Source organism: Leptonychotes weddellii, chromosome 6 (genome assembly GCF_054177405.1).
Source record: "Leptonychotes weddellii isolate Sample4059 chromosome 6, ASM5417740v2, whole genome shotgun sequence".
NCBI classification, from domain to species: domain Eukaryota; kingdom Metazoa; phylum Chordata; class Mammalia; order Carnivora; family Phocidae; genus Leptonychotes; species Leptonychotes weddellii.
Genome location: NC_138374.1, coordinates 38,130,206 through 38,152,242, shown reverse-complemented (window position 1 = coordinate 38,152,242; position 22,037 = coordinate 38,130,206). Strand labels below are relative to the sequence as shown.

The 22,037-nt window shown below is 47.3% G+C and overlaps 1 protein-coding gene, 1 long non-coding RNA gene and 1 pseudogene across 2 annotated transcripts in view; 1 reads left to right on the top strand and 2 right to left on the bottom strand.

The window, feature by feature from the left end:
- LDB3 (LIM domain binding 3) overlaps window positions 1-22,037 on the top strand; it is a gene marked incomplete at its 5' end in the record, with an annotated part of 321,917 nt that overhangs the window by 180,314 nt on the left and 119,566 nt on the right. The gene's annotated exons all lie outside the window — the stretch shown is intronic.
- Window positions 1,268-8,068, bottom strand: LOC145722185 (uncharacterized). Its single transcript, XR_014146277.1, has 3 exons — window positions 7,804-8,068; window positions 6,819-6,873; window positions 1,268-1,423 (listed from the first exon to the last, which is right to left on the bottom strand). It is a non-coding gene; the product is annotated as an uncharacterized LOC145722185 (long non-coding RNA).
- LOC102731047 (polyadenylate-binding protein 1 pseudogene) lies at window positions 15,607-17,764 on the bottom strand (annotated as a pseudogene).

Genomic DNA, 22,037 nt, shown 5'->3' with positions numbered 1-22,037 from the left:
ACCAAGCCTGCCTGGTCTACTGCTAGAACCTGCCAAACCAGCTCCTGCTTTAGGGCCTCTGTTCCCTCCACTAGTCCTGGAGATAAGCACCTGACTCACTCACTCACCTCTTAGGCTTCCACTCAGGTGTCTCCTCAGTAGCGCCTACCCCGACTGTGCTATTTTAGTTAAATCCCTCACCCTAACAGCCAAGCACTCCATATCCCCTTTCCCTGTTGTTTTTCTTCATGGTTGTCTTCATGTTTGTTTTACCTATTTGTTTATTATTTGTTTCCTTCCACTAGAGTATAAACTCTCCAAGGAAGGGACTGTTGACTTGTTCACTGCCAGATGCCCAGCACACCTAGAATAGGGCCTCACACACAGAAAGTATGCTGTAAACATCTGTTGACTAAATACCTCAGAAATGTGTTCAACTCTTCTATATCTTCAATAATTTTTTGTGTGTACTTGACCTATCAATAATAGCAAAAGGTACGCTGAAACCTCCCACTCTAAGAGTCATTGTGTCAATTTCCTCCTGTAGTTCTATTTTCATTTTTATATTTTGAGGATATTTTATGGGGCATGTAGAAATTTAGAATTTTTTTTATAGCTTCCTGGTGGAATTGAAAGCTTTTTAAGTAATATGGAAGATCAATCACAAAATCGCCTGAATTTTCCATCCCTCCCTGTATGCACACCTTTTGTAATGTGACTTTGCAGCTCCTCGCGGAATCTGGGCTGGCCTTATAACTTGGGTTGGCCCAAAGAACGTGGCAGAAGTGATACAGTTCTGAGCTTGAGTCTTATGAAAACTTGAATGCTTCCACATTCTCTCTTGGATCCCTGCCTCCACCAGGAGAACAGGCCTGGGCTAGCCTGCTGGAGGATGAGAAGCCACATGGAAAAGAGCTGAGGTCATCCTACACCAGTCACTAGCCACCAGACCCCAAACCATGCAAGCCAAGCCAGGATTAGCATACCCACCTACCTGACCTGCAGCTGCCCATAGATGCATGTGTGAGCCCACCTGGGACCAGACCAACTGCCCAGATGACTTTAGACTCATGAGCAATAATAAATAGTTATTATGTTAAGCCTCGGCCTTTTGGAGTGGTTTGTTATACTGCATTATTGTGGCAATAGATAATTGATGGTTAATGCCTCCTCCTTTGGTTCTCAGCCTCAGAAAAGCTTTCCTGACTACCCAGGCAAACTAACTCAGCTTCCCAGTCTAACACAGACTAACACATCACTCTCTAAAATGATTTGTTTACTTCTTTGTTACGGGTTTCCCATACTAGACTGTCAACTATGTGAGGGCAGAAACCTTGTCCATTTTGTTCCCTGCTGTATCCTCAGCACCCAGCACAGTACTGCTCTGTCCTCCTTCGTGTGTTCACTGAGCGCTGGAAATGTGGCTAGTCCAAGTGGAGATGTGCTGAAAATATAAAATGCACACTGAATTTCGTATTAAAAGGCTTAGTACACACACAATAAAAATAAAAGTATCTCAATTTTACACTGATTAAATGCTGAAATGATGTTTTGAATATATTAAGTAGAATGTGTTATTAAAATTAATTTTATCTGTTTCTTTTTGCCTTTTTTAAAGTGGCTACTAGAAAAAGCAAGTTTGTGACCTTGATTATATTTCTATCAGACAATACTGATACAGAATTTCAGCAAATATTTATCAAAGGAAAAGATTTTTTAAAGGCTTACTGAGGGACGCTTGTGTGGCTCAATTGGTTAAGCATCTGCCTTTGGCTCAGGTCATGATCCCAGGGTCCTGGGATTGAATCCCACACTAACAGAAAGGAGCCAGTTTGAAAAGTCCATGTACCATATGATGTTCTGGAAAAGGCAACACTGTAGCAGTTGGTGGCTGCCAAGGCCCTTAACAGGGAACAAGGGGGGAACAATGAATAGGTGAAGTGCAGGGGAATTTTTAGGGAGATGAAATGATTCTGTCTGGGGGCGCCTGGGTGGCTCAGTCGTTAAGCATCTGCCTTCGGCTCAGGTCATGATCCCAGGATCCTGGGATTGAGCCCCGCATCGGGCTCCCTGCTTGGCCAGGAGCCTGCTTCTCCCTCTCCCACTCCCCCTGCTTGTGTTCCCTCTCTAGCTGTCTCTCTCTCTCTCTGTCAAATAAATAAAATAAAATCTTTAAAAAAAAAAAAAAGAAATGATTCTGTCTGATGCCATAATTGTGGGTACATGATATTATACATTTGTCAAAACCCGTAGAAGTGTACAAAGAGTGAAGCCTAACGTAAACTATGGACTTTAGTTAATGCATCATACTGGCTCATTGACTGTAGCAAATATACCACACTAATTCAAGACAATAATAAACTTGGGAAGGGAAGGAAGTATATGAGAATTCTCTCTTATTACGTGCTCAATTTTTCTGTGAACCTAAAACTATGATTAAAAAAAAATCTATTTTTAAAAATGAATTCACCCTTGCACAGCTACCAAAATGACTTAAAACATAAATTTAACAAACCACTTTCCTCTTCTAAAACGAGTTCCGTGACTCCCCACCGTCTACCAGTATAAGTTCACATCCACTGGGATTGGCTTTGGTGTTTGTAGTTGCTGTCACTTTACCTCGCCCCTGTTTCCAATTCACTTCTTCTCCAGCTATACCAGACAAGCCAATGGTCTTAGGCCTCCACTGCCTGACTCATGTAGCCCCCTCAACTTGGAAAGTCCTTCTCCCTCTCCACTTGTGAAACCCAGCAAGTCATACACCCTCCCATGTAGTCAATCATCCTCTATTCCTTGTTTCTATAAATTATAAATTAAAAGATACAGGGGCTCCTGGGTGGCTCAGTTGGCCAAACATCTGCCTCAGCTCAGGTCATGATTCCAGGGTCCTGGGATGGAGCCCCATATCAGGCTCCCGGCTCAGCCAGGAGCCTGCTTCTCCCTCTGCCTCTGCCCCTCCCCCCAGCTCATGCCTGCACTCTCTCTCTCTCTCTCTCTCTCTCTCAAATAAATAAATAAAATCTTTTAAAAAAATAAATAAGGGGTGCTTGGGTGGCTCAGTCGTTAAGTGTCTACCTTTGGCTCGGGTCAGGATCCCAGGGTCCTGGGATCGAGCCCTGCATCGGGCTCCCTGCTCCGCGGGAGGCCTGCTTCTCCCTCTCCCACTCCCCCTGCTTGTGTTCCCTCTCTCTCTGTCAAATAAATAAATAAAATCTTAAATAAATAAATAAATAAAGATACAGAAAACCGGGCATATGGAGGTTTGGTCATACTGGAGCTTTGTGCCTCTAAGTAAGTTTGGAAAATGGATATGGAAATGTTGAAAAAGAAGTCTGATAGCCACAGGCAGGCTAGGGATTGATATCCTTGAGATGGAAACAGTGGGAGCAGAACAAGGCTATTTAATGTCAGTGAAGATCTGCTTGGGCTCATCTCCCAGGCAAGAGGTGGTGGGATACCATGCTGGGAGCAAGATCCATCCCAGCAGTGAGGTGGTGTTAGCTGACTGCCTGCCTCCAGTGATAGGAGACAGGCCACTGGGCTGTCACCTGCTCTGAAAGCCAATCTGCCTCTGACTGCCGCTCACCCAAGCCAGGATGCCAGGGTGATTCAATTTCAGATATTTCACTTCCAGGCCAGATGACAGCGTGGCAGGGAGAGTTCCCTCTCTACCATCATACAGTGGAGCCTCAGGAGAACCTGTGAGAAGGCTTCCGGGTGCTGAGTTTACAATGCAGATTTCCCCACGTCTCCTTTCCAGGAATGTTCTATTTCTTTATTTTATTTTACTTTATTTTATTATTATTGTTTTTTAAGTAGGCTCCACGCCAGGGTCCAACACAGGGCTTGAATTCACAACCCTGAGATCCAGAGTCAGATGCTTAAACAACTGTGCCACCCAGGCATCCCAGGAATGTTCTACTTCTGATCACTTTGCCAATGGAAACTTAAGTAATACTGAACAAACATAAATGACTTGCCCAAGATCACTCAGGTACTTAACAGGTGACTGTTTTTATCCACAGGTCACAGGCATGAAGCATATGCTACCCTGGGTCTTTAACATCACACCAGGTAGAGGAACCCTATTCTTTTGCTGTCCTTTCCTGCCCGAGGTCCAGGCCCGCCTGGAGGAGTAGGATCTGTTTGAGACCTCAGAGGTGTTTAGAGGAAGAGATCAGGTTGGAGTCAGAATGGTCTAGTACCTGCGGGAAGGTGTAACAAACCTGGGAGATCATGTATCTCTGAGCACTGAGGGTAGAGGGGCAGATGGGTGTTTACAAGGTCAGGCTTATTTACCAATCCAAGGCCAAAGCACCTTGTCTTAACCAGGTGATGTACAATCTTTTCCCACCCTGTCCATTGGGTCCTCTGACAGCATCCAGGTGTTATCCAGAGGGGTGGTCCTCTACTATAAGCTGTTCCTCCTCCCTTCTCTGTGTCACTCATCTGGCCCAGGGGATCCACAACTGTCACTCAGGGCAGAGAAAATGCAGGAATTGGAATTTGTAAGAAATGCTTAGGAATAACCTGGGCTGGCATTTCTTCAGGTGACAACTCCAGGCTTTGGGTGGGTAGGAGGGCTCTTCAGTGAACCCCCATCCCGCTGTATACCCACCCAGGCTGCCCATAGTTTGGGCAATTGGGCAGCTCTTAAGATTCCCTGGGCTGAGGGGCCTCTTCCAGGAGAATGGGAAAGAATTCTTTCCTTTGTGTGACTTGCTTCATTATGTATGAGTGTTGCTGGCTCCCATGGTTGAAAAATGATCATTCCTTTATTGGGTTTTCCCAGCTTGAGGCAAAAGCTTTTGGAAGACCAGGCTGTGCCTGGGAGGATTTAGTGGATTAAAGAATACTGAAGTTGGGGAATTGTGGGGACCTGGCTGTGTTCCAGGCCAACAATTCTGCCTCGGTCACCTCCATAGCCCCTCCATAGCCCCTCCCCAGCACACACGGTTCCCAGGGCACGTGGAGTCAGACCTGCACAATTGGGATCCCAAATCCCGTAGGGGCACATGCTCCAATTTGCTCTCACCCTGCGAGGACGGGTGGCGAGTACATGATGTCCCCGTTCTAGAAAGGAGCAAGTCGATGGCTTGTATCATCACAGCTTACTCCATGTGAAGGGCTTGGAACAGTGGTGCATGGCAGAGTGTCAGCGCTCCCAAAGTGACCTCGGGTACTATTATCATCGCTAGCAGCTGGGCTGGGCAAGGAATCCGACTTGATAATATTTTGGCAATAGCCCTGACGAACTATCGAATGTGGACAGGGAAACTCACGCCAAGACTTCTGAAAAGCACCCGCTATGACATCCCTTTGGGTCCTCCGCAGGCGCGGTAGCCGAGCGTGTTACACTCAGGCCTACCCGCCAGAGACACCCAACCTCGCGGTGGTCAGGGCTACCCGAGGACATCCGGAACCCTAGCGGCCGCTGGGCGGTGGAACTGAGGGCGGGGCTCCAGCGCAGCAGGACGACAGCGTAGGAGGACCTGGGCGGGGCCTGGGCTTGGCTCCGCCCGAGCGCGGCCCCGCCGGCTCTCCACCTGCGACCTGGATTTCTCAGTGCCAGGCGGGGGCGGAAGGCAGCGCAGCCGGGGCCCTGAGCCTGGGGGGTGCAAATAAGGGTCTCTTCGTAGGGAAAACTTCTCCAAATCCTGGAATTGGTGCACAAAGCAGTCTTTTTAAAGCCAGTAGCCGGGGCTGTGTAATAATTTACCCGCGTTTGTCTACGCACACCTGCCTCTCTTAGACCGACAAATGTTTACCCTGTTCCCACCCAAGCCAAATGCCGGTTTGTTTATTAATCCCAGAGGTTTCAGCCGCCTTTCAATGAGACAGATACCGGCCTAGAAGGAAGCTTCGAAACATTAACATTCCAAATGAAAGAGCTCGGGAGTTGTGGGGGTGGGGAGCAAAGCGGGGGCGGGTGCCTCCGGCAGCTTCTACCCGGGGCTCCACTTTGTCTGGGGGCGGGACCTGATATTTACAAGACAGAAGGCGCCGCTTGGGGCCGCCTTTGTTGTGCAGACGACCTCGCCCGCACTTCCAAGACTGATCGATGGCCCGGGGGCCAAGCGGGGCTGTCCGGCGGCGGCCCGGGGAGCGGATGTGGGGTGATGAGAAAAGGACAGTCCAGGAGCTGCACCGGCCCAAGAGTGCGTGGGGGCTGCCTTCCCCTGAGCGCACCGGCTCTGCTGTCCCGCGCTTAGCCCTCGAGCCGTTGGGGACCCGCTAGCGGCGGCAGGATTGGCCCGTCCACCCCTGCCTGGGCTTTGATCTCTTTATCTGAGATTTCTGAGTCCAAAAGGGCTTAGCCGGCACTGCGCCTGCCCCAATGGTGTGGACACCTGGCGCCTCCACGCCTCCCGCCCGCTGAGTCCATCGGGGTGCGGCCTGTGAAGCTCCAGGAAGTAAGTGTGGGCGCGAACCCGCGGTCAGGAGCGGGCTCTGGGCGCCCAAGGCCGCCTGGTGGCACGTCCCGAGCTGCGGTGCCCACCCAGCCACGCATCGCGCTACCCGGGCCTTTGCTGCCAGATGCACGATTTCCTGCACGTCTTTGCTGCGCTCACGTCTCCCGCGCTCACTTCTGCTTTGCTTCCTCCGTCTCGCTGAAGCGGATGTACACAACAAACCTGAGGCTTCTGAGCCCGGAACCCCTTCCCCGCCCCCAGATTCCTTGGCTACCCCTAACAGCACTCTACGATGAAGTAGGAATCGCACTTATAATTAGCTGTGCGCCGTTGGCTTCCCCAGGCCATGGCTTCCCGCGGCCCATGGTCCAGGGTCCCGGGTCTTCCCTACAGAATGAATGTTTGCAGGCAGTCTCCCATACTCACCTCAGGCTGTGCATCCTCTTCCTCTGGAATCACAGAGATACCTCCCGGAGGACCCCTGGGATTGTGGAAAGGGAATTATGTGTCAGTTTTGGTAAAATGAGGGCAATTCATACCAGTCCCTCTCCCCCTCCCAAAAGGGTTATAGGAGGCAGTGTGAGTTAGGGGCCACGCCACTTCGGGCTCTTTTGATAAACTGCAAGGTCTGATCCCAGGCAGCTTCTCAGTTTTATCTCACTCTGCCCAGAAGCTGCAGTGGGTCTCCTGACTTTGCAGAGACTCCACAGTAGAGTCAACCTTTGAGAAAAAGATATGCTCTGTTAATTCTGTGCCCTGAAAAATGCACGCGATCTCCCAGTTTTGCACCCGGTTTCAGGCTCCAGGCCATGAAATTTGTCCAGGCCCAGGTTCAAGAGTCCTGTTCCAGAAGCTTCCCAGGCTCCAGTTACCTGCTTATTCTCCTTTCTCCTGCCAAGCTGGCTTACTTGTTATTCCCCAGCAGGTATCTGGGCTATGCAGCATTAGTGTTTTTGTTAGTGGTCAGCTGCTTACAGGAGTGCCTCCTATGAAGAACTTAAAGTTCTTTCCCCACACCTTCCACCCTCCACCGCAGCCAGAGGTCATCACGTCCCAACTGCTACAGCAACTGGTTGAACCTTCTGACCTGGAGCCTGCTGCTCCAGATTTTGTCTTGGTTGGGTTTGTCTCAGTCCCCATGACTGAGGGCCTTGACTTAGATCTTTTCTGTACCCTCTCCATCCTTTTAGTCCGGCTCACTCCCAGAGTTTATCAGGTTGCATAGGTGACTTTAGGACCCATTTGACGACTTCACCTCCAAAATAATCTCTCAAATGCTGCTTAAGTGCTACCAAGAATGGTATAAAAATCCCCCCCCCCCGCAGAAGGCACACAGAATAAATTCTTTTTTTAAAAAGTTTATTTATTTATTTTTAATAATCCCTACACCCAATGTAGAGCTCGAACTCACCACCCCGAGATCAAGAGTCTCATGCTCTTCCAACTGAACCAGCCAGGCTCCCTGGCACACAGAGTAAATTCTTAAGCATCAGAAACTTTGCGGGATTCCTTTGCCTAGAACAAGCAGCAGGGCTGGAGAACTACTTCAAGCATTCCGAACTGAAGGATCTGCAAATATTCTGTGGCCTGCTCTGAGCTCAGTGCAGTAGAACCACCAGCAGGTGCTGATGGAGGACTGCTGTTGGCCAGGCAGCAGGTTGGTTAGGGGTACCAAGAGCATGTCAGCCATGGCGTCTGCTCTCAAGCAGTACTTCCTGAGCTGCTCTCGAGGCTCCAAAGTCGTTCCAGTCCTCCCCACTGCATTAGTTTCTCCTTCCTCTGTGAACTTTTAACTTTCTTCTCTTTGGGCACTTACTGCACTCTTATTTGTTGGTTTTATCAATGTCCACCAGAGCCTGAAGGAAGGCCACCAAACAAGTGATGGTCAGGACAGCCTCCAACTCTGACTCTCACAGGACAGTCAGGAAAGGGAAGGGATTCCAAGGTTGGGTGTGCCAATCTGGGGAGGTTGGCCCTGGGGACAGATTATTTTTTAAGATTTTATTTATTTATTAGAGAGAGAGCACGTGTGCGGGAGCAAGAGAGCACAAGCAGAAGGAGCAGGCAGAGGGAGAGGGAGAAGCAGATTCCCTGCTGAGCAGGGAGCCCGATGTAGGGCTTGATCCCAGGACCCTGGGATCATGACCCCAGCCTAAGGCTGCCGCTTAACCGACTTAGCCACCCAGGTGCCCCTCTAACAGATTTTTTTATTGGGGTCTTTTTTTTTTTTTTTTTTTGTAGTGTAGTAGGATATAAAAATTACACCTAGCTCTCAGATCTTGGTTTCAAATACCATTCTGCAATAAAAGGAACGAGGGACCCTTGGAGAAATGGGTGCTTCTAAGACTGGGACAAGAAATGTGCAAGATAATGTAACCCAACCAACATGAGCTTGCCTCGTGGTGAGTCAGAAACGGCACCAGGTTGAGTTGTTACACCAAAAAAACCTTTTATTTGCAGCAAATAAGAAGAACACATGGGGTGCCTGGGTGGCTCAGTCGTTAAGCGTCTGCCTTCGGCTCAGGTCATGATCCCAGGGTCCTGGGATCGAGCCCCGCGTTGGGCTCCCTGCTCCGCGGGAAGCCTGCTTCTCCCTCTCCCACTCCCCCTGCTTGTGTTCCCTCTCTCGCTGTGTCTCTCTCTGTCAAATAAATAAAATCTTCAAAAAAAAAAGAAGATCACAGAGAATGACTTCCAAGGCCGTGACTTCCCGAGCAAGGGTGAGTGGATTCCTTTTATTTAGGGTTAGGATGAATATTTAGTTAGGGAAGCCTTGTCATCTCATGTAGAGACAGACATAAGGTTGTGCATGTGTCTTAAGGAAACATGCTTCTAGGGGCGCCTGGGTGGCTCAGTCGTTAAGCGTCTGCTTTCGGCTCAGGTCATGATCCCAGTGTCCTGGGATCGAGCCCTGCATCGGGCTCCCTGCTCCACGGGGAGCTGCTTCTCCGTCTCCCACTCCCCCTGCTTCTGTTCCCTCTCTCGCTGTGTCTCTCTCTCTGTCAAATAAATAAATAAACAAAATCTTTATAAAAAAAAAGGAAACATGCTTCTATACACGGTGTATGTTATGCAAATGAGGCTTGTGCTCCTCCTTGGGTGGAGATTTTAGTATTATAATGACGTAAAGGTAGTTGTCGGTCATTCTACAGGTCATTCCGTGGTCCATCTGCACAAGTGTGAGTCAGGGGTTAAGTTCAAATTGGTCTGGGTTGTCTAGGGGTCTTGTCAAGGCAGTTGCTGTGGCTGGAGGGGCAGTTTCGCTTTCCATTTGCCTGAGTTAAGAGGTAAGCTAGAAAGAAGAGTTTGAGGGAAGATGTGAGACACGGGTCAGTGAATACAAGTAGGTGGGCAGTAAAGGTCAGGTCTTGGGGTCTAGCTGGTGACAATAAGCCTGGAGCATCTCGTAGTGCTGGTAAGTTAAGGAAGTACTGAAAAACAAACCCCCTCAATGCTGGGGGTGTCAAAGGCACAGAGAAGCCAACTGAAAGAGCTCCTAATGGCTAAAACTGGAGCAATCTGAGCAATAAGAGTAGTATTGGGTTATAACCCCAAATATAAAGTAAATATCCATGAATCATACTGATAAAAGTGATTGAAAAAATAAATAAATGGGAAAGAAGAAACAAATCTCCCATGCAGAAGAATTCCAAATAATGTATGTTGCTGGTGTGAATTAACTAAATCTTGCAATTCCTTTTGCATATGAGGCTGCTCCTGGGTTTTATGTTGTAATCTGACCTTTGGGCATCCTGGGTTTTATCTCTAATTCAGTATGTAGTTTTCAGTCTTGGCTGCAAGTTAGAATCTCTTCGGGAGCTGCTAAGGCCCAAATTAAATTGGACCCCAGACCAATTAAATAAAAATTTCTGGGCATGCAATCCAGAGATCCAGTGAGCCTGAAGATTCCCTCGGTGATTTCAGTGGGCAGCTAAGGTTGAGAGCCACAGTTCCAGTAGTGGGCCCAGAGCCACCACCAGTGGGATTGGCTTCCTTTTGCAGGAGACTGGCTCCAGAGTCTCTAAGGGGTCTTGAAGCACAAGCAGACTCCTCAGACACATGAGGCTGAGTGTGGTTAGGAGTACTGTAAACCTCACTGAACTTGTGAGAAGCCTGTTCTTCCCTTATCACTGCCTTAACTTTCACCTAAGAAATGGTGAGGCTGTGGTGCCCAGGTGGCTCAGTTGGTTGGTTAAGTGACCAACTCTTGGTTTCGGCTCGGGTCATGATCTCATGGGTAGTGAGATCAAGCCCAGCATTGGGCTCACACTCTGTGGTCTCTGCTTGAAGATTCCCTCCCTCTGCCCCTTCCCCAGCTCTTATGCTTGCCTGTGTGCGCGTGCACTCTCTTGTGCTCTTTCTGAAATCAATCAATAAATGAATGAATGAATAAATAAATAAATAAATCTTTTTTAAAAAGTGGTGAGGCTAGGGCGCCTGGGTGGCTCAGTCAGTTGGGCGTCTGCCTTCTGCTTGGGTCGTGGTCCCGGGGTCCTGGGATTGAGTCCCTCACCAGGCTCCCTGCTCAGCAGGGAGCCTGCTTCTCCCTCTCCCTCTGCCCCTCCCCCTGCTTGTACTCTCTCTCTCTGGCAAATAAGTAAATAAAATCTTTAAAAGATATGAATCCAACTGATACTGTAATTTATTAAAGTACTGCTCAAACTTTGGGTCTGATTTTTGGCTCCCTCAGCCCTGTGGCTACAAGAGGTTAGCGATTCTTTTAGCATAATTATAGAAAGTCCCTGGGCTGTGTCTTAGATTAAGAATTTATAGCATTTCCTTCTTTCTCTTTCTTTCTTTTTAACCTTGAAACAACCTCAGACTTCCTTCTTCTCCCCACCCCAGAACCATTTGAGAGTAAGTTGCTGACATGATCATCCTATAATACTAAAGTGTAGGGGGCACCTGGGTGGCTCATTTACTTGAGCGGTTGAGCGTCTGCCTTTGACTTAGGTCATGATCCCAGAGTCCTGGGATCAAGTCCCACCTTGGGCTCTCTGCTGGGCGGGGAGCCTGCTTTTCTCTCTCCCTCTGCCGCCCCTCTGTCTACTTGTGTGCTCTCTCTCTGTCAAATAAATAAAATCTTTAAAAAAAAAAATAAAGTGCAGGCCTTCTCAATTGGGTTTCCTCAAGTGAATAACAGAAGAGAAGAAAATGATTTGAGGACTATTTATTCCAATTCTCCCATGGATGGTACATAATTAGCAGCGTTATGCTAAGGAGAGAGTTAATTCCTACTATATTTGGGGTGCCTTCAGATATTAGGGCTTACTTCTCTGATAGAACAGTAAGTGTGTATTTCCTACAAAGAATCAACCTACATCAGAATCAGGAAATTAGCATTACTACCATCTAATCCTCAGATCTCATTCAAGTTTTGCCAAATGTCCTTTAGAACATTACGATCCATTTCACACTGGCAATCTGCTTTTAGTTTTCATGTCTTTTTAATGCCCTTCACTCTGGAACAATTCTTCAGTGTTTCCTTAACTTTCATATCCTTGATTCTTTGGAAGATCACAGTCCAGTTATTCTGTAGCCCCCAGTTTTGGTTTGTCTGCTGTTTCCTCATGACGAGATGCAGGTTATCACAGAAGTTATACCGTGCATTTCTATTTGCATCCAATCAGGTGGTATATGATTTTGATTTGTCATATTACCGGTGATGTTCATTTTGACTGCTTCATGGTGCCTGTTTCTCCACTGTAAAGCACTGTTTTCCCTTTGAAATTATTAAGTATTTAGTGGATATTTTGAAACCCTGTAAATACCCCATTCCTCATCAATTTACTCATTTATTAATACTAGTACAGACTCATGCTTTCCTATTTTATTTCAATGGGATATATTTTCTTTTTAAAAAGATTTTATTTATTTATTTGACAGAGAGAGAGACAGTGAGAGCAGGAACACAAGCAGGGGGAGTGGGAGAGGCAGAAGCAGGCTTCCCGTTGAGCACGGTGCCCGATGCGGGGCTCCATCCCTAGGACCCTGGGATCGTGACCTGAGCCAAAGGCAGACGCTTAACGACTAAGCCACCCAGGCGCCCCGGGATATATTTTATTAATGTTATTTTTTTTTATTTTGGCTGGCTCAGATTGTCCCAGATTTGGTCAGTGGGAGCTCCCTCATGCTGGCTAATGTTCCAAACATTCCTGAGCAAGTCCTTGCTTTCTGGTTTAGAAAGGTGTTCTGGGCTCATCTTGTTTATTCCCTGCTCTAAGTCTGGAATCTGCCATTTCTCTAAAGAACATTGGTTCCTTTTAGGAGAAATGGTATTCCTCGGTGCTATGTGTGCTCATTGCTATTAGGATTCTGCTCTTCCAGGCCCCCTGGACAACGATAGGAAACGCACACACACACACACACACACACACACACCCTGTTTATTTAACCACCTTTCCATCTTGAAAGCCACAAGTTCACACTCATACCTACAGTTCCCAATCCAACATCACAGGATTTATGTTATTTTTCTCTCTTTCCATATTTGTAGCTTACTCTTCTGGCTCTAATTGTCCTTAATATATTTACTTATGTGATCAATCCCCTGTATGCAAACCATCTTCCAGCACTACTCCCACCCCCACACAAGCACAGAAGCTTTCCTCAAACACACTTGGGCTCTAACTCCCCAGCCAGTCTTTCTCTCCCACATGGATGCCTTCTTCATCCTGCTCAGGCTCTGCAAGCCCATGCCACACTTCCCCTCTATGTATATGCCCTCCTCACCCTGCTCGGGGTCTGAGACACCCCCATCCCCAACCAGGCTGCCCCTCCATGTCTTCTGTAGTGGTTTAAAAATATATCTGCAGGGGTGCCTGGGTGACTCAGTTGTTAAGCGTCTGCCTTTGGCTCAGGTCATGATCCCAGGTTCCTGGGATCGGGCCCCGCATCGGGCTCCCTGCTCCACGGGAAGCCCGCTTCTCCCTCTCGCACTCCCCCTGCTTGTGTTCCCTCTCTCGCTGTGTCTTTCTCTGTCAAATAAATAAATAAAATCTTTAAAAATACATATATGTATCTGCAAATTCCTTGATACTCTTCCCTTCAAAAGGTGTCACCTAATTCCCCTCTCCTTGATGATGGGTTGGATTTAGTGACTCACTTCTAATGAATAAAATATGATAGAAATGATGCCATAATGGGACTTTCTAAGCTAGTTCATTAGGAAAAGATAACTTCTTCCTGGCTCACTCTCCGGGATCACTGGCTCTCAGGGAAGCCAGTTGCCATGTTATAAGGACACTCAACAGTCCTAGGGACAGAGTCATGTGTGGCTAGGCCCACAGAGAAAGAAATCAACTTGTTAGCACTGACTTCTCAGGCATGAAGGGAGCCACTATAGCTTCGGCCAAGACTTCAGATTATTTCAGCCCTCAGCCATCAAGTCCGCCAGGCTAGGCCTGAGACATCACAGAACAGAGACAAACCTGCTATGCTCTGAATTCTCGACTCACAGAAACGGTGAGATAGTAAAAGATTATTGTTATACCCCACGAGGTTTGGGGGTAATTTCTAATGCAGCAAGAGATAACTAATACAATTTCATTACCCTGCTCAGGTTGTGACGCCCTCACTGAGCTACCCCTCTGCAGTGCTGTCCTCACCCTCCTCGGGCTCTGACACCTACCCGAGGCCAACGTCCTACGTAATGCCCTCCTGGGGCAGCCCAGGTTCTGACTTACTGGGCCAGGCCATACTTCCCTATACAAACGCTCTCTGAACCCAAGTCAGTCACCAATACCCCACTCTGTGCCTCCAGTGCTCCTTCCACTCCAGGGACAAATGCCTTCCTTGCTCTGTCCTTTAGTGCCTTTAGGATTGAACTTTCCAGGAACGTAAGGGAAGAGATGAGAAGAGAAGAGTAAAAATAAACAGACGTGAAAGAGGAATAAGAAACTAGGACCTTGTGCTTCTCAATCTCCTTCCTCAAAGTACCCAGAGTTCAAAGCAACGGCCTCACCCATAGTCCCTGAATTCCTTGTTTCCTCTATGATGTTTTCGGATGGCAGCCACTAGGACCCCCAGAGCCTTGCCTCAATGTGTGTTTCATTCCAGGCAACCCTAAACAATAGTTAAATCATTTATTTTGTCACCACATGCCATAACCTGCAAGTTCTCGTCCCTAAATAATGACAGTTCGTTATCTATTGGTGCATAACAAATTACTCTACAACTTAGGATATTGAAACAACACATACTTATTATCTCACAGTGTCTGTGAGTCAGGGTCGGGGCACAGTGTACCTGCATCTTCTATGTCAGGGTCTCTCCAAGGTGGCAATCAAGGTATCCGTCAAAGTTGTGGTCTTATCCGAAGGTTGACTCAGGAGGGATCCATGTTCAAGCTCATTCACGTGGCTGTTGACAGGATTCAGTTCCTTACTAACTGTGGATCAGTTCCTTGCCATTTGGACCTCTCTAACATGTCAACCAGCTTCATTAAAGCCTGCAAAAATAGAAGGTCATAGGGCAAGATGGAGGTCACAGTCTTTTGTAACTTAATCATCCCATCACTTTTCACCTATTTGTTAGAAGCAAGTCACCAGATCCAGAGCACACAATAGTATAAACAGCAGGAGGGGAGGAGGTTTGGGAACCATCTTAAAGGCTGCCTGTAACAATTATCTTCAACCCTGTCCAGGGAAGATGACCATTTCCCCTAACTTAAGCAAAAATTATCTCTAGAAAATTAGGTTTAGAGTTCTACAAAGTTCTTGATATTCTCAAAACCACTACTAGGCATGTAGTGAACATTTCATGGGGTTTTTTTTGTTTGTTTTGTTTTTTTGTTTTTCACTGTTTAAGGAATTTTTATTAAAGCAAGAATTTTATAATCCAAATTACGTTTCCTTGCTCAGTTATCAATTGTGTTATTTAAAACATAAGTGACATTTTGGGGGCGCCTGGGTGGCTCAGTCGTTAAGCATCTGCCTTCGGCTCAGGTCATGATCCCAGGGTCCTGGGATCGAGCCCTGCGTCTGGCTCCCTGCTCTGCGGGAGGCCTGCTTCTCCCTCTCCCACTCCCCCTGCTTGTGTTCCCTCTCTCGCTGTGTCTCTCTGTCAAATAAATAAATAAAATCTTAAAAAAAAAAAAAATAAGTGACATTCTGAGCTATTCCACAGTAAAGAATTACAAAATTAAAGAAAGGAATACTTTAAATTTTTGTACTTTGCTGAAAATTCTTTTTCCCAAGGTCTATAAAACATTAATTTGTTTTTATATTTTACCTTTTTTTTGTGGGGTTTTTTGTTGTTTTTAAATCAATAAGTAATCTAGGACTAGCATTATTTTTGCTAGACCTGGCATTTGCTTGGTACATAAGGTTCAAAGTTTCCTTTCCTTTTTTTATTTATTTTATATTTTGCAATTTTTTTCCATAATGTTTAAGTTTTTCGATGTTTAGATATTTTTCTTCCGGGAAGCACGAGTTTCTTTTCGGGGTCCCTGATCAATTTTAAACAGTTGGAATACCAGTGGCACTGTTAGCTGCTTTCTGGGCAGCCTCTTTAGCTCGGTGGGCTTGTAGTACAGCTACAGCTTCATCAACTTGAGAACGGAGAGACTCTGGAGACTCAAACATATGAAGAAGTTCTGAATTACCATTCTCCAACAACATGCCAGTGATTTTACCAGCAAGAGTAGGGTGCATGGCTTGAATTAGAGGAAAGAGCCGTTCACCCAACATTTGCTTTTGCTCTTGAGGAGGGGCAGATGCCAACGTGAAAGCAGTCAAAGGCTCCTGACCTTGTACATGAACAGCAGGCTGCTGCACGGTAACTCGTGGCTGCGCATTAAGATGCTGTTGAGGATTGCGAACCCCCGCAGCGTACTTATTCTGTGGAACGGTGCAGACAGCAGGTGCCGCCGCAGGACGTGGCCCCAGCGTCTGTGTTGATGTGTTAGCAACACACTGTGTCGACATGACTCATGAAACCTGTGAAGAAGCTGGTCTCATGGTACTAAATGGTGGTCTAGGAGCGGCTGGGCGGATAGCACTGGGCATATTTTGGAATGGGTGAGGTCTGGCACCCTGAGCAGTCCAGCGAGGACTTGGTCTTAGTTGAGCAATTTGGCTAGGAGGATAGCATGCAGCACGGTTCTGAGTCTGTCGGATAGCTGCCATGAAGTAATCTGAAAGAGGTGCTGGCTGGTAGGGGTTGATTACAGGACTGGGCACAGCTCTTACCCTTGCCATTCTCTGCATATACTGGTTAGTGAGGTGAGCCTGGCGCTCTTCTTTGCGCTGAGCTAAAGCTACATACAATGGCTTGGTGGCCACAATTCTACCATTCATTTCTGTAACTGCTTTTGTGGCTTCTTCTGGGGAGGAGAAACATACAAAACCAAACCCTTTGCTGCGACCACCCTCCATCATAACCTTTGCACCAGTGATTGTACCAAAAGGAGAAAACTCTTTCCGGAGACGTTCATCATCAATACCATTATCAAGATTTTTCACATAAAGGTTAACACCCTGGTATCTGGTGATCCTATCTTGCTTCATCTGTTCAAATTTGCGCTTAAGTTCCGTCTGCCGTTCCACTTTTTTCTGAGCTCGACCAACGTAAATTTGTTTTCCATTGAGCTCCTTTCCATTCATCTCATCCTCAGCTTTCTGTGCATCTTCATGCCTTTCGAAGCTTACAAATCCAAAACCTTTGGATTTTCCACTCTCATCAGTCATTACTTTCATACTTAAGGCAGATCCAAACTTGCCAAAGAGATCCTTAAGGCGCTCATCATCCATATCTTCTCCAAAATTCTTGATGTAAACATTGGTGAACTCTTTTTCCCTAGCTCCGAGTTCTGCTTCTCGTTCTTTACGAGACTTAAATCGTCCAACAAATACTTAGCGATCATTTAGAAGCATCCCATTCATTTTTTCAATAGCTCTTTCAGCTGCTTCCTGTGTCTCAAAATGTACAAATCCATAACCTTTGGAACCATTTTCATCACAAACCACCTTACATGAAAGGATGTTACCAAAAGCAGAAAATGTACCATACTGTGCTTTATTATCAATGGATTTGCCCAAATTTTTAATGAATATGTTGCCCACTCCACTTTTGCGAAGTGATGGATCACGCTGAGACCACACGATGCGTACTGGCTTTGCCCTTTATAACATCAAAATTCATGGTGGCCAAAGCGCGCTCCGCGTCCGCCGGCCGCTGGAAGTTCACATGCGCGTAGCCCAAGGAGCGGCGGCTGATCATGTCCCTGCAGACCTGGATGAAGAGGATGGGCCCGGCCGGGCTGCACTTCTGGTAGAGCATCGCCTCGGTTACGTCGGGGTGTAGGTCCCCCACGTAGAGCGAGGCCATAGGGTAGCTGGGGGCGCTGGGGTTCATCTCGGCACGGCTGCCCGCAGGGCGGAGGAGAGCGAGTGCTGGGCCGGGGGCCGGAGCCGGGGGAGGGGAGCGGGGGCAAGCGCAGAGGGACAAAAATCACCCGGAATCGAAAACTACCCAACGGCCGCAGAACGGGGTCGATGGGCTGCCGCCAGCGGCTGGCTGTTGGCTGCCGGCTGGGAAGCGAGGGTGGCGCTGTCGGGTCAGGGCCGCGGGAAGGCCTCGGTCTCTTGGTTCCTCCTTGGAGCTGCTGCGGGGCCGCGGGCGAGTCGGTCTCGGCTGCTTCATCGGGTTATTTTATAAAAGAGGAAGAAAAAAAAAAAAAAGTCTCCGGCGGGGGAGACGCGGATTCTTTGTAAATTTTTTTGGGTTTTTTAAAAGATTTTTTTAGATTTTTTTTAGATTTCTTTAATAATAAATGTGTGTTCCGAGGCCGGAGCACACACTCCACACTCTGAGCACTAACCGCCGGGGAGAAGGGGCATTTCATGGGGTTTTGAATGAGTGAGTGAGAGAACGAATGAACTAACAAACTATCCTACTGTGGGTGGGTGTTATTTGGTGGCATATTCAGCTTGGGAGAACTCATAAAAACCGCGGCTTAATATTATGAAGCCATTGTTTAAAAGGCATCCGGGATATCTATATTTACTCATTTGGAAAGTTGTCAACAATATATTATCAAGTGAAAAGAGCAGATTCTAGAACATGAACCTGTTCTGAACAAAAACTCAGGTACATTTAATTCCAAGACGTTATCAACTTTTCAAGTATCCAGGAACAAAATCCAGGACAAGCTCATGATGCAATAAAAATTGGAAATTCAGAGCTATTTATTTATTTGTGGAATTTGGAGCTATTTATTTGTGGAATTTGGAGATTGGCTTGAACTCATGACCCTGAGATCAAAAGTTGCATCCTCCACCAACTGAGTGAGCCAGGCACCCCAAATTTGGAGATTTTTAAAGAAAATTAAAGGAGAGTAGTCTCCCAGAATACATTGGACACCCCAAAGAGTATCAGTATTGATGGCTCTGTCACTTCTATGCAGAAGGGACTTCATCAATTTTCTACTGCTGTGTCACACATTATCTCAAAACCTAGTGACTTAGAACGATGGCAACCATTTTATTATTATTCTCTCTCGTTTCCCATTGACTGGCCTCAGCCAGGCGGTTCTCAATGGCATCTTTCATGTAGTTGTAATCAAACCATGGCTGGGGCCTGAGTCTTTCTCATGGCTGGGACCTCAGCTAGGGCTCACCTGTACGTGGCCTCGCCGTGTTGTCTGGGTTTCTTCCCAGCATGGCAGCCTGGATTTCATGAATTAATGTCCCAAGAGGAGAGAGGCAGGCAGAAGCTGATCTGCATTTATGACCCAGCCTCAGAAGTCAGAGCACATCACTTCTGTATTCTGCTGGTTAGAAACAAATTACTAGGGACAGCCCATATTCAAGGAAGGGGAATTAGACACCACCCCTGATGGAGAGAATCTCAAAGAATTTGTGGGCATATTTTATTTTTTTAAAGATTTTGTTTATTTATTTGACAGAGACGCAATGAGAGAGGGAACACAAGCAGGGGGAGTGGGAGAGGGAGAAGCAGGCCTCCCGCCGAGCAGGAAGCCCAATGCGGGGCTGGATCCCAGGACCCTGGGACCATGACCTGAGCTGAAGGCAGATGCTTAACGACTGAGCCACCCAGGCGCCCCAGTGGGCATATTTTAAAAACCGCCACAGGAGTCATGAAGGAGACTGCTCTGGGCTCTGCAAGCAAAGGCTTCCCGGGCAAATGCCATGACTGCTGAATAAGGAGCAGGGCACACGTCAACTTCGGGAGGGACAGAAGTGGGAATGGGCCCTGGACATGCAGTGGTCTAGGGCACGGAGCAGAAGAGTCCATTCCCTATGCCCAGTGCTGGACCCATTCCTGGCTGTCCAATGTGCCCACTGCTCAAGTCTGGCCCTTCCTGAGCAGTGCAGTCTGACCTGGCAAAAGATGCAGACAGACCTGTTTCCCAGCCCAGTATGCTGCCTACTGCCTCTCAAATTTGGATGAATTACCCCAGTCTCGTTAGGGATTATATTAGCCAGGGTCCTGGCAGAAAACAGATGACACACTCAATGGGGGTAATTTGAGGAGAGTTTAATACGAAGACTATTTACAAAGGTGTGAATAAGGTGTAGAGTAACCCTGGGGGATTGTGCAGTAATCCAAGACTGGGGACGAGGGACTAGGAACAATTGAGCTGTCACCTCCCCGGGGCGGAAGGACAAAACCTGGAGACAGAGAGGCTGTGTGGAGGGCTACCCTACAGGTGGTGGAACCGTGGGTGGCAGGACAAAGCCAGCCAGTGGGGGCTCTGCGGTGGGAACTGGGGAACAAACATCTCAAGTGCTCTCTCTTCCGAGTGCCGCCTGCTGCCAGAGCTTCCCACTGGCCAAACCCAAGGGGAAGCCAGAGCAGGAGTGAGCTGGCTAATTCTGTCTCGACAGCTCAGCCCCTGGGGGCTCGCGGTGGTGGGAGAGGGGTGGAAGGCTGATCTGGAGGGGCAAACAGAAGACGCCAGGCATAGAGATCAAATGGGAAAATGAATGAAGACTGCCTGGCCCAGAGAAGTCGCTCGGTAGGGCTGAGTTCCAACGCTCTGTTCAAAAGATGTAGAAAAGGTGGTGCTTCCAACTCACGGAGCTTTACTTGGCATAAAAATGCACATGAGTGTGTCCTAATACAAAACATTTAAATGAATGTTCGTCGTTTCCCCCGGGAAGGAGGGAGGCACGCGCAGCCAGCTCGGGAGGCATAGCGCAGCCTCTAGCGGCATCTAGTGGTGGCTTAATGCGTGGACAAAATGTGGGGCTTCGGGGCGGCCCCAGCGCGCCAACTGTTGCAAACCTCAGTAATGGTCCCCATCCAAACTGCTCGAATCATCTAGGCCTCCTGGAATTTGGCCATCACAGTTTTAACCACATCTTTCTTGGAACCCATCTAAAGATATAACCAGGCAGAAAGCGCCGGCAGAAGATTCAGAATAAATTTCGTAATCATAGTGAGATGTGCTGCCTGACAAAAACGAAAACGGATGGAGAAGAGGTATCTCCACTCCCATGGTCATTGCACAGGAGCCGAGCTACAGCAACAAACTAAGCGTCCCTGAACGGAAGAATGGTTAAAGAAGATGTGCTGTATCATACGGCGGCGTATTTTTCTGACATGAGAAAGAAGGAAACCCTGCCATTTGTGACAATATAGATGGACCTCGGTGACAGTATGCCAAATGAAATAAGTCAGAGAGAGACAAATATTGTATATATCTCTTATGTGTGGAAGCTAAAAAAACAAAAAATGGGCACCTGGGTGGCTCAGTCGTTAAGCGTCTGCCTTGGGCTCAGGTCATGGTCCCAGGGTCCTGGGATGGAGCCCTGCGTCGGGCTCCCTGCTTCGCCGGGAAGCCTGCTTCTCCCACTCCCCCTGCTTGTGTTCCCTCTCTCGCTGTGTCTCTCTCTTTCAAATAAATAAATAAAATCTTTAAAAATAAATAAATAAGAATTAAAAAAATAAAAAAACAAAAAAACTCAAAAAGACAGGGACTGAGGATGGGGAATGGGAGAGATGTTGCTTAAGAGTACATGCTGGAGACTAGTAGATAAATGTGTCCTGGAGGTCTAATACACAGTACAGTGATTAGAGACAACAAAACTGTATTATGTATTATAAACATTAAACTCGCTAAGAGCTTAGATCTTAATTGTTCTCACCACTAAAAGAAATGATCGTTTTGTGACATGACAGAGATACCAGCTAACACTACAAGGGCAGTCATATTGCAACATAAATGCATCAAATCCATATGTTGTACACCTTAAGCTTATACCGTGTTATATGTCTATTATATTTCAATAAAAAAATGAGAATTGGATTACAACACCACTCGGGCCGTGCTCTCTGGCTGCTGCCGCAACCTCCACCCTTGCCTCCGGTGGACATTAAAGATCCAAAACCATGACTGACTCCAAGTACTTCACAACCAATAAAAAAGGAGAAATCTTTGAATTAAAGGCTGAACTCAACAATGAAAAGAAAGAAAAGACGAAGGAGGCTGTGAAGAAAGTGATTGCTGCCATGACTGTGGGGAAGGACGTTAGTTCTCTCTTTCCAGATGTAGTGAACTGTATGCAAACTGACAACCTGGAATTAAAGAAGCTTGTTTATCTCTATTTGATGAACTACGCCAAGAGTCAGCCAGACATGGCCATCATGGCTGTCAACAGCTTTGTGAAGGACTGTGAA